The 11,345-nt window shown below is 40.0% G+C and overlaps 1 non-coding gene across 1 annotated transcript; it reads left to right on the top strand.

The window, feature by feature from the left end:
• The first annotated feature begins 742 nt into the window (after nt 1-742).
• On the top strand, nt 743-815 carry trnaf-gaa. Its single transcript has one exon. It is a non-coding gene; the product is annotated as a tRNA-Phe (tRNA).
• The last annotated feature ends 10,530 nt before the right edge of the window (nt 816-11,345 follow it).

Genomic DNA, 11,345 nt, shown 5'->3' on the forward strand with positions numbered 1-11,345 from the left:
GCCTAAAGAACAAAGACATCCGCCTCTGCAGGGGGAAAGTCACCTTGGAGGATGGAGGAATAGAGATAGAGAGAGAGAGAGAGAGAGAGAGAGAGAGAGAGAGAGAGAGAGAGAGAGAGAGATTCTGTAGGGGTGGTGGAATAAGTAACCATATAACCAGTGCTATTGCATCAAAAGGAAATAGGAAGCTATAGTTCTAAGGGTGTCTGTGATGAAGCTCTTCCAGACTACAGGACCTGGTTAATATATGTATGGAACATATTTGTACATTGTGTAGATATGGATTCTATACACAGCTACACTGCTTTTTCTTCCACTTCCACTTTTTACGTAATTGAACTCTCAATCTATCCATTTTATGAAATAACACTTCAGTCTACAATTAGCTGAGACATAATGAGAGCATTTATACTGAGGTATCGATTATTTCTGAACCTATTATTTTTGACCCATTATTTTGAAAAACTCTCCCCTAGACGGTCATTACATGTCACCCGAGCCCAGTGTGGATTACCCGGTGCTGGTCAATGTCACCAGATGATGTCGCTAGACTGCAGTTTGGACTGGTTATAAAACGCCGCTGTTGGTTTAGCACAGACGTCAGCATTGTTGGCTAAAGCCACCATCACGTCTTATAGTTACAATCGGCACGCACGGAAAACTGACGGCCTATCTAGAGCGACAGTGAAATCGTAGTAATCGTCCATTCATTAAAAGCTGAATGTCAAGCCCCACTCACCGCGCCGAAATAGCTCAGTTGGGAGAGCGTTAGACTGAAGATCTAAAGGTCCCTGGTTCGATCCCGGGTTTCGGCAGCAGCGGGGAAAACATTTACTGTACTTTTTCTTTTTATAAGTTTTTATGTTGACTACCTGCCGTTTATTCCACACAGTATTGTAAAATCACACTCTGGAACGTGTGTGCGTGTATGAAAACGTATGTGTACAGGACTGGGGTGAACATTAACTGTTAAAAAAGTGATATATTTATTACTGCAACCCAAATTACTTATTCTTTAAATTCAAATTATTCAAATTACTTATTCTTTAATACATAATTGCTTGTCTAATTGTTGACATCGACTGTACCTTATGTATGAGCTCTGATCGCAACCTCGATGATGGTTTCAGAATTTTGTAGTCGATATCCTCATCTGTCGCCAGGTGGCGCCGTTGGACAAATTGACAGTCCACTTCCCAGGTGTCCGTTTACTGCAGAGCAGAACCCGAAGAGTCTAGAACAGGCAGGATTTCACATGAAGGTTAAAGACACAGCGATTAAGGTTTTGTATTAAATGAATCTGTTGATTTAAACAGCCAATTTGTCTTCATTTCAAAGTTGTGCAAGGTTCTTCTTTAGTGTTACAGAGCCACACACTTAAATTTTGTTCCGTGTCTAATAATCTAAGAGGTTTGATTCTCATGATAACTATCAAGCACCCACTTCATGAGCTGCATGAGCTGTGCACTGTGGTTTACCTGAACTCACGAGAGAATAATGTGTCTGCATTCAGCTGATGTGAGACTGTGATCCTGAAGGTAAGAATTAGAGTAGACCACAAATCCTTACAAGATTACTGCTAACTTACCTCGACATATTCACTGTGGTTTTAAAAAATGAGCTGTGGTGACCAAAACGTGCTAACGTGTCATGTTCTCCGACAACACCCTGTACTATGCCCAGCCACAATGTAATCACCATTTTAGCTCTACCGTGCTGCATAATGTCCCATTTCATCGTTTTATTGTGCTAAGAGTGCGTCTCGTCAGTTATAAAAGGAGGTGGGAGTGGAAGCAAGCACGATAACAACGTTTGCGTAAACTAGCTACCTAGCTAGTTAAAAGTTAGCCCGCTAAAACAGCCGTCGACACATAGTAGCCATGTAGTTATCAGCGCCTGGTGGATCTATTCTCACCTGGAAGGCAAGAATTTAAAAATCAGTTTTTTTCGAGTTTATTTCAAGTTTACTTCTGACAGACGGACACCGTTCGAGCTCCAATAAAATGAACTCAACAAACTTCACTCAGCGCTGCCCCCTGCAGGTGTTATAGCACACTTCAGGGTTTTTATTTTTGCGTTATTGCTGTTGTTATATCTATCTATCCATTTATTTATCTAACTTGAAAATACAAATAGTTGCTGTATATAACAACGACAAAATAAAGTAATTAATTTGTACATAACAAAATATTCATTCAAATATATAAATATATTAAAAATGGGAAACTCACTTTTTAGGGGATACATAGAAAAACTGACTAGATACAAATGCTCCTACAAACTTTAGAAGTTTATTTGATTTTGTAAAATCTGAGAAAAAAATTTTTTGCTCTCTTTTAGTCTTTATATTTTAGCCTCATAATGGGTCTTTTTACTTTTTTGTAACATTGTTTCTTTTCAACATTTGATTTTGCCCTGTAGATTTTTAGACCCTGATTGTGTAACTATAGACATTTGAGGCCGGTTGTTTATTTGTAGGATTTAATCTTAATTAATCATGCTTGTTCATCTTTATAGGAACCTACAGGCATACTTCTCCTCTCGCACTCTCTCTTTGTTTCCATCTCTCCCCATACTGCCAGAGCAGTACTCTATGTGTGAAGCAGAACCAGGGAGAAGGAGAGACCTCTGATCTCTGTGTTAATGACTACACAGAGAGACTCATAATCTGTGTTAGTGAGTCAGTTTACTTTCGGCAGTGCTCCTGCAGCATGTGAAAGCAGGCCATAATCACACATGTGATCCAGAGGCGTTACATAACTAGAAACCACTCTCCCACTAAAGCTCCCAAACCAGAAGCATGTTATGATCCACTGCTGTGTAAAGCATTTCATACACATAAGCGCTTTTCTGCAGCACCTTCTGTTTCTCACTTTGGCATGTTGTATATCTCTTCCTCATTTGTTCCCTTCACTCATCAGAGTCATGGCAGTGAGCTACATCAGAAATTAACCTTCAAGCTATTAAAAGAGAACACTTTTCTTAAAGTTGAAATAACAGTATGGAATTTGGATGAAGAACCAAACCAAAATAAAAAAAATACCTGATTACTAATTTTTGTTACAGATGTAACAAAAGAAACTGCAACTGATGGATCTGAAATTCCCTGCTGCCCTTTAAATTGTGAATTGCATGAAGAATGGACTAAAAGAAACGGCACGAAAGTACTAAAAGTACTAAAAAGTCTGGAGATACAAGGTTTTGTTCAAATAACAGCGATATGCTTTTTATACTGAATGTGGATTTTAAACCAAGAAATAAAATTTGCTAGCAGGGTAAATATTGGATATATATTTGTGCTAGAAGTCCATGAGAGCTGTTCCAGTACTGAGGGTACATGCTGTTCACAGAAACCACTTCTTTTTCAATGCTCAGAATTCCTGGAGGAGCCTGAACCTTGTGTGCTGCCTTAAATCTGACACGTGGGTGTGTGTGTGTGTGTGTGTGCATGCACGTGAAAGTGTTCCTCAGTGCTTGTCACTGTGCTTAGTTACTGTCACGCCGCATTAGGTGTTTTGTACACATAGTGATAGCAACTAAGCTGTAAACTCATCATCTTGCGTTCATTGATGGCTCCAGACTATGTTGGGTTCTAATGCTTCAAATATGTACAGTACTCCTGTAAAAGGATGCAGCCTCCAGAGAACTACTGAACTGTTGAACTGTTTCTATGCAGTACAGGGAACCAGTAAGAATGAGGAATGTTGCTGAACGTTGGCTAAGAGCAAGAAATTATTACTGCTTTCAGGAACTGGAGGGCACTGTAAAGTTAAACACTATGAAGTTATTCCCTTTTAATAGTTTGAATATTTAAAACTAAATTGTTTGCCTCTTAATTCTACCATAATAGCATTCAACCACTTATGGTGCATGTTTTCTTAGACTTGTTAGTATTAAAGTAACAATGGAAATTGGTGTAGCCATATTACATGGTGTACTTCTCCTTCACATGGATTTTTATCAATTAAATCATGTTATAATTAGTGCTAGATAGAGATGTGTGATTCATTGTTCCATAGAACACATTTCCACTGCTCCAGAGTCCAGTGGCAACATGTTTTACATCAATCCAGACAACACTTGTCATTGCGCATAGTTGGCATTTTGGCTATATAGTGTACAGTAACATCTGTCTTGTATGGATATGAAAGGTCACTGGCTAGTGTATACCTAATGTTGAAGGTTTTGCAATGCAGTGCATGGAACTGCCCAGGTGATTTTTCATGCATTCAAAATAAACCTAATTTAAAATGAATGGCACACTCAGAAATTCTCAGTTTATCAAAAGCTTAGTTTGTGTAATATAGTTTCCCATTAAGTTCATTAGAATTTTTGCTAGAGTTCTGTAAAGGTTGTCCAGACTTAAAGAGTTGCAGTGAAAGAATAGAGCATAATTTGTTCTATTTCTATTATCTGGATGCTAGGAGTTGGGCAGCAATAGAAGACCTACCCTATTTATCAACTTACCACACACATATTATTACCCTGTCAAGCTTGTAATAATAGAAGAACCCTTTTTGGTGCTATATAGAACCCTTTTCAAAAAGGTGCTATATATAGACCCATGAACAGCATGTTCTCCATTAAGTTGAAGACCGCTTTCACCATACAAAAGAACTTTTTAATAATGCAGATGGGTCTTTGAGTGTTTATGGTTCTACATAGAACCATTTTCTTTACTTCAGAACCCTTGAAGAACCATCTTCTTCAAGTGTGTACATCTAGCTAGCTTTGTAAGTTGGAAGCGACAAAAATTGCATTTCCAAAGGTGTCCCCATGTCCCCAAGGGAAAGTTACACCTATAGCTACAGCTCCTTTATGGCACCTTTCTGTCTTGGCCCTTATGCTCTTTCAGATGCATGAACAGTAATTATACTGGTCCTCAGCATTTACCACAACATTCATGACTTAGCAGTTTTGTTGGTGGGTGCATGTACTATAGTCTAGTGTGTCAGTAGTTTTGATAAGTTTCTCATGCAAAACATGCACATGCAAACACAAATGCAAAACAGTGTGCCGCAGTGTCCCTTAAACACTGGAGCCACTCTGAATACTTGTGGTTGTTTGAGCAGACTGATATCAGTAGCCGGCTCCAGTGCTTTATGGGCTTTAGGCCTGTAATGCTGTTGACCTGGTGATTATCTGCAAGAGCTGCTGATGCTGTGCTGTTCTAGACATAGACAAACAGAGAATACTCCACAGTGTAAACACACACATTCACACATATGGGTACAATACATAAACAGTAATCTTTTCACAATAGCTTGTTTATATATTACCTGAGTTCATGTTGTTTATGCTGGAGTTCTAGATTCCTTGTGGTGCCAAAAATAGTAAATAATATACACAGACATAATTATACTCAGTTAAAGCACAGGAACCCTGAGTCAAAAGAGGTTAAATTTCACTACTTAATTTAGTGATTGTGTGTAGGAGGTGATATTGTTTCTTTCAGACTAAAATAAAACATATTGTTTTGAAGGACAATACATCGGCACATTGTCTTGCTGTTTATTTACACAAAGTTTGAACCAGGTAAAAATCTATTGTTTTCTGTCTGTCTGCATGCTCATAGTTGCCCCTAATCGACAAACCAGTATCCTGAAGCTGACAAACACAGAATATAACAAATAGAATAGTTTAATCAGAATATAGATCATTTGCCAATATGCTAATAATGTACACTGCTCAAAAAAATAAAGGGAACACTTAAACAACACAATATAACTCCAAGTAAATCAAACTGTCCACTTAGGAAGCAACACTGATTGACAATCAATTTCACAGCTGTTGTGCAAATGGAAGAGACAACAGGTGGAAATTATTGGCAATTAGCAAGACACACTCAATAAAGGAGTGGTTCTGCAGGTGGGGACCACAGACCACTTCTCAGTACCTTTCTGCTTTCTGGCTGATGTGTTGGTCACTTTTGAATGTTGGTGGTGTTTTTACACTCGTGGTAGCATAAGACGGACTCTACAACCCACACTAGTGGCTCAGGTAGTGCAGCTCATCCAGGATGGCACATCAATGTGAGCTGTGGCAGGAAGGTTTGCTGTTTTCTGTCAGCGTAGTGTCCAGAGGTAGGAGACGCTACCAGGAGACAGGCCAATACACCAGGAGACGTGGAGGAGGCCATAGGAGGGCAACAACCCAGCAGCAGGACCGCTACCTCCGCCTTTGTGCAAAGAGGAACAGGAGTAGCACTGCCAGAGCCCTGTAAAATGACCTCCAGCAGGCCACAAATGTGCACAAACGGTTAGAAACAGACTCCATGAGGATGGTATGAGGGCCCGACGTCCACAGATGGGGGTTGTGCTCACAGTCCAACACCGTGCAGGACGCTTGGCATTTCCCAGAGAACACCAGGATTGGCAAATTCGCCACTGGCACCCTGTGCTCTTCACAGATGAAAGCAGGTTCACAATGAGCACATGTGACAGATGTGACAGAGTCTGGAGACACCATGGAGAGCGATCTGCTGCCTGCAGCATCCTTCAGCATGACCGGTTTGGCAGTGGGTCAGTAATGGTGTGGGGTGGCATTTCTTTGGAGGGCCGCACAGCCCTCCATGTGCTCGCCAGAGGTAGCCTGACTGCCATTAGGTACCGAGATGAGATCCTCAGACCCCCTTGTGAGACCATATGCTGGTGCGGTTGGCCCTGGGTTCCGCCTGATGCAGGACAATGCTAGACCTCATGTGGCTGGAGTGTGTCAGCAGTTCCTGCAAGATGAAGGCATTGAAGCTATGGACTGGCCCGCCCATTCCCCAGACCTGAATCCGATTGAGCACATTTGGGACATCATGTCTCGCTCCATCCACCAATGCCACGTTGCACCATAGACTGTCCAGGAGTTGGTGGATGCTTTAGTCCAGGTCTGGGAGAAGATCCCTCAGGAGATCATCTGCCACCTCATCAGGAGCATGCCCAGGCATTGTAGGGAGGACATACAGGCACGTGGAGACCACACACAATACTGAGCCTCATTTTGACTTGTTTTAAGGACAAGTCTGATATCTTCTGATATTTTATTATATTTTATTTACAGTCCATTACATTTTCTTGTGCACAATAAAATGTTTGAGGTGGCTAGAGCCCCCTTGTTGTTTAGGGCCCCAAAATGTAAAAAAGAAATTGCCCTGGACTGGTAACTTTCACTCTGTATTGTGTAATTTCACATGCAAATGTTTCTTCACATTTTTTTACATAATTATCACTAATAAGTAACAAAGACTGACATGATTTCATTTTGGTTTATCTTTACGCTCCAACAAACCACAGTAAAAGGCTGAGCTGTAGCAGCCTTTGGGTGGAGTACATATTGTTCCATTTTGCGCTGACACTTGGTTTTCATTATCTGAGTTGTGCCTGTGATGTTTTACAGTTGAGGGATAGATAATGATGTATGGGCAAGTAAATGCACATTTCTCAGCATGAATAAACTGTTAAGATATACTTGCAGGCAGACGGGAGACATGGTTAATGACGTGACAGAGACTGCCACAGTAAGATGCGACATTAAAAAAGACTGTAATTTACTGTCTGCCGTGCTGTCTGCCACGGGCCTGCACACACATACACACACATACACCTGCATGCACATACAAATACAATATGTACCTTATTTAGAGAAAACCTTCTTTTGTGGATATACAAAATGTACGTAGGCCCTCTGTTGTTGTTTAAGAAGAACGCAATGGTGAATGTTTTTCTTAGGCAGTATTTACAGGGGACAGTGGGAGGACGTCCGTAGCTACTGTTTTTTAAGTGCCCATACACGTCAAACAGTGGGGAGACAAAAAGGGGGATTAAAAAAATGAATTTGTTGAAAATTCTTCTGAACACTTGCAGAAGAAATCCATGTGCGGCTGTCTCGGTCCGTTCCCCCTATCAAACTGAAAACCGTTTGGGCTTTATTTACAGTTTAGTGGCTGGAAAAGAGCATTTTGTAACTGCACTCTGGTGCATGTCAAATTCAGGATTTAATGGATGAGCGCAAGCTCGACACAGAGGTCACTTGAACATCTCAGTTGTGATTAAAAGCTCAGCTGACATTCAACAGATCAGTGCTAATCCGATCCAACTGTCATTTGAACCAGTGTGGTGGACGTAGTGGTCCCCCCCGCCGAGCTGGTTCATCCTGACGATAGGTTCTGCTTAGCTGATGCAATGGTGTCATTTTGGTGTAACACCAGCTCATTTAATACTTTATAATTTAGCCAAGACTTTATTTCATAGAGTGATAACGTAGTAGTGAGTACCAGTTAATGTACTCTCATGAGAGCCTGTTGTTAGAACGCTGCTTTTCTTGGTTAAACAACAGGGGCAGTAACAGCATTTGTATGGTTATGTGACCATATAAAATAACTGCGAACACAAGCTAACTAACCTATCTGTTTAGCTACCTGTTACCCTAAACCCAAACAGAAGGCCGCTGTAGCGATCCCTGTCAGTCAGAACAGCTAACGCCACCTAGCTTAGCCTAGCATGATTCCGTAATGAGGCGGACTAACATCCATGGTAATAATTCCCATTTATGTGGGTCTGTTTATGCTTTAAGTGTTTGAGGCAGTGTGTCATTATAAACGGTAAGTCAGCTGGTGATCTTTATTTGCTTTTAGTAGCATTTCAGCCAAATGACCTGCTGAAAAAAAGTACCTATAGAAAGAAACTATAAGGATTAAAACCTAATTGTTTTGGTTTCAATGGTTTTGCTTTCAATTGTGAATTGGCTTAATGGTTTACAATGAAGACCGCTAGTTTCCTGTAGAACACCTTTAGATCCTATTAGAAAACCTTCAAATGCATTCAGAATCCACAATTAGATACTTGTTAAAATATTAGGAACGTTTACATTTCTATATCAACCCATTCTAAAGGCCTAAACACATTACAAACCCATCAGAAACTGAGAGAAACACTTAATGGTTTCTATGGGGGATTTCTTCCAGCAGGGTAGTGCTAGGTTAGTGTTAGCTGGTCATTGGCCTACTTTGTGGTATCAACTGATGTTTTTAAGGATGATCGATACCATTAATTTTTATTTGGATCCATTACCATATATTTATATATACATTTATTATAGGGTTACTATAGAAGTATACGTTTGATTTTAATTTTTCATTTTATTCATTTTGAACATTATATATATGAGTGTGGAATCTAAAGGCACATATATAAATACATTGCCATTTTACATTTTAATTTTGAAATTGATGCACTTCCATACATTGTACTGTTTTGCCAAATAATGGTCTTTATCTGTGTGGCAAAATTAACTTATTTTCTGGTGCGCTCTGTAGGCCTATTATGCCAGTGATTTGACTATCAGGCTGTTGAAGAAGTGAGTTACTTGGAAACCAGCACAGGGAGGTAGGATGAGCAACGGCAGGTTGGATTTTATTATGCAAAACAGCGTGATGATAGTGGCATATTATACGAACATGCCAACGAATGAGCTATCCAAAACAATGCAGCTGCATGGCTTTGCAATTAACTGACTCCTCTCAATATGACCAGTCCCAAAATCAGTTAATATAAACCACTATACTACAAAAGTAAGCAAAAATAGTTTAAAATTTTACACATTTAATTTGAAATAGTGAACCCTGAGAGAAAATGAACTTCTGACTCCTGTCACTACAGTATTTCTGTTTGATATGATTGAAACTTGTATTAAATTATTGCATGGGTTATTTTAGGTGCCTAAAGAAACTCAGACTCCCCTCTCAAGATATTTTATTTGAGCCAACCCAATCATCAAGTGTCTTCTTTGGCAAGGTTAGTCTTGACACTAAGGGCTTTGGGTTCACGCAGTTGTTCATTGATCAGACTCTGCGTTGTGGTGTTGGTTTAGAAGGCAAAGAAATCCCACTGAAATCGAAGTACAACATCTTTTGTGTTAGGAATCAAACATATACTTTGTGAATGTACTTTGGGAATATACTTCTTTGAGAGTCCCTGCCTTGATGGACCAGAGGCGTCTTGTGTGGGTTTGGAAACACTGTGAGTACCTACCTAACATGACAGTGGTTTGCAGTGGAAAGCTTGTGTTTATTTTTTCATTCTTCATTCTCACTTGTCCCTGCCGGACTGGAGGTATAACACCTGAATGTCTTAGTGGTACTGTGTATGGTTTTTCGAGCAGCTATTTTAATTGAGTGCAGAATACTTTGATAATGTAAAAGACTGCACAAATTAATTTAGAAGTGTAAAGTAGGGAGAATGAAGGAGTTTGGATATGTGCATTAGTGAGTTGATTTACTTTCTGCTGTGCTCTTTGAGTGTGTACAAGTAAGCTGTAATTATATGTGTGGCTTGTCTATTATGTGAACACTCATATTAGTTATTACATCAGTAATTAGTTATTACTGAAATCTGGCATGCCACTAAGTTTTCAAAACTAAGAATAACGTGAACTGTTGCTATGTAAATACATACACATACACACACACACACACACACACACACACACACACACACACACACACAGACTTATTCTTGCTGTGTCAGTCACTGCAGCACTCATGTAAGCTGATGATATTGAAGCACTGTAAGAAAGGACAGCGGTCTGTGCTGGGTGTTCTCTGCTTTTGATGATGATGAAACTTTTGAGACAGAATGGGCACATGATGGCTTCAGCACGTTTTTGCTGATAGGCTAATAAGAAATGAGCCAACACATGCATTATACACCTGTATTAAAGCATAAGTGTGATGTTAAGTCGCAGTCACTGCACACATATTCCCTTAACTCTAACTCAGTGACTGTGGTGTATGCATGTGTCTATGTTCATAGAATACATGATTTCTCATTTACTTTGTTGACGTAAATGCATGATTGATTGTGTTTCTCATGCAAGGCAAATCAGACCCATTGGCCTTTGGAGAATGTAGTCAGAGTAGCAGCATTTAATATTACTGATGTAAATTCAATTACTGCTTAAAGAAAAAAAATCAATATAGTCATGTAAGAGTTGAAAAAGTCAGGAACAAAAGTGTCAGTGTTTCGGTTTTGATCTTCCCATCCATAATCTGAAGGGGTAATCTAGTTGGCTCACTGGCTGACTCAAAGTATGTGGAAAATTGGGTTTCCAAGCCCACAAATTTGTGCTGCTGCACCTTAGTCAGTACTTACTGCAAGTGTGTGAGTGAGAGACAGCCTGTCTTTTGGTGCCAGTTAGCCCTGACTCATATTCTAGGCCCATAGGGGGGATTTGGTCTGCCTAGAAGGGCGTCAGCAGCTGGACAAATTCAAACACTGGGGCTTTCCAGTATGTGCGCACAACACTTACACACATTGCCGTCAGACATTATTCTCAAACTCTTGGGTGGATTAACCCCC

This window comes from Pygocentrus nattereri, chromosome 26 (assembly GCF_015220715.1).
Source record: "Pygocentrus nattereri isolate fPygNat1 chromosome 26, fPygNat1.pri, whole genome shotgun sequence".
In the NCBI taxonomy this organism is placed as follows: Eukaryota; Metazoa; Chordata; class Actinopteri; order Characiformes; family Serrasalmidae; genus Pygocentrus; species Pygocentrus nattereri.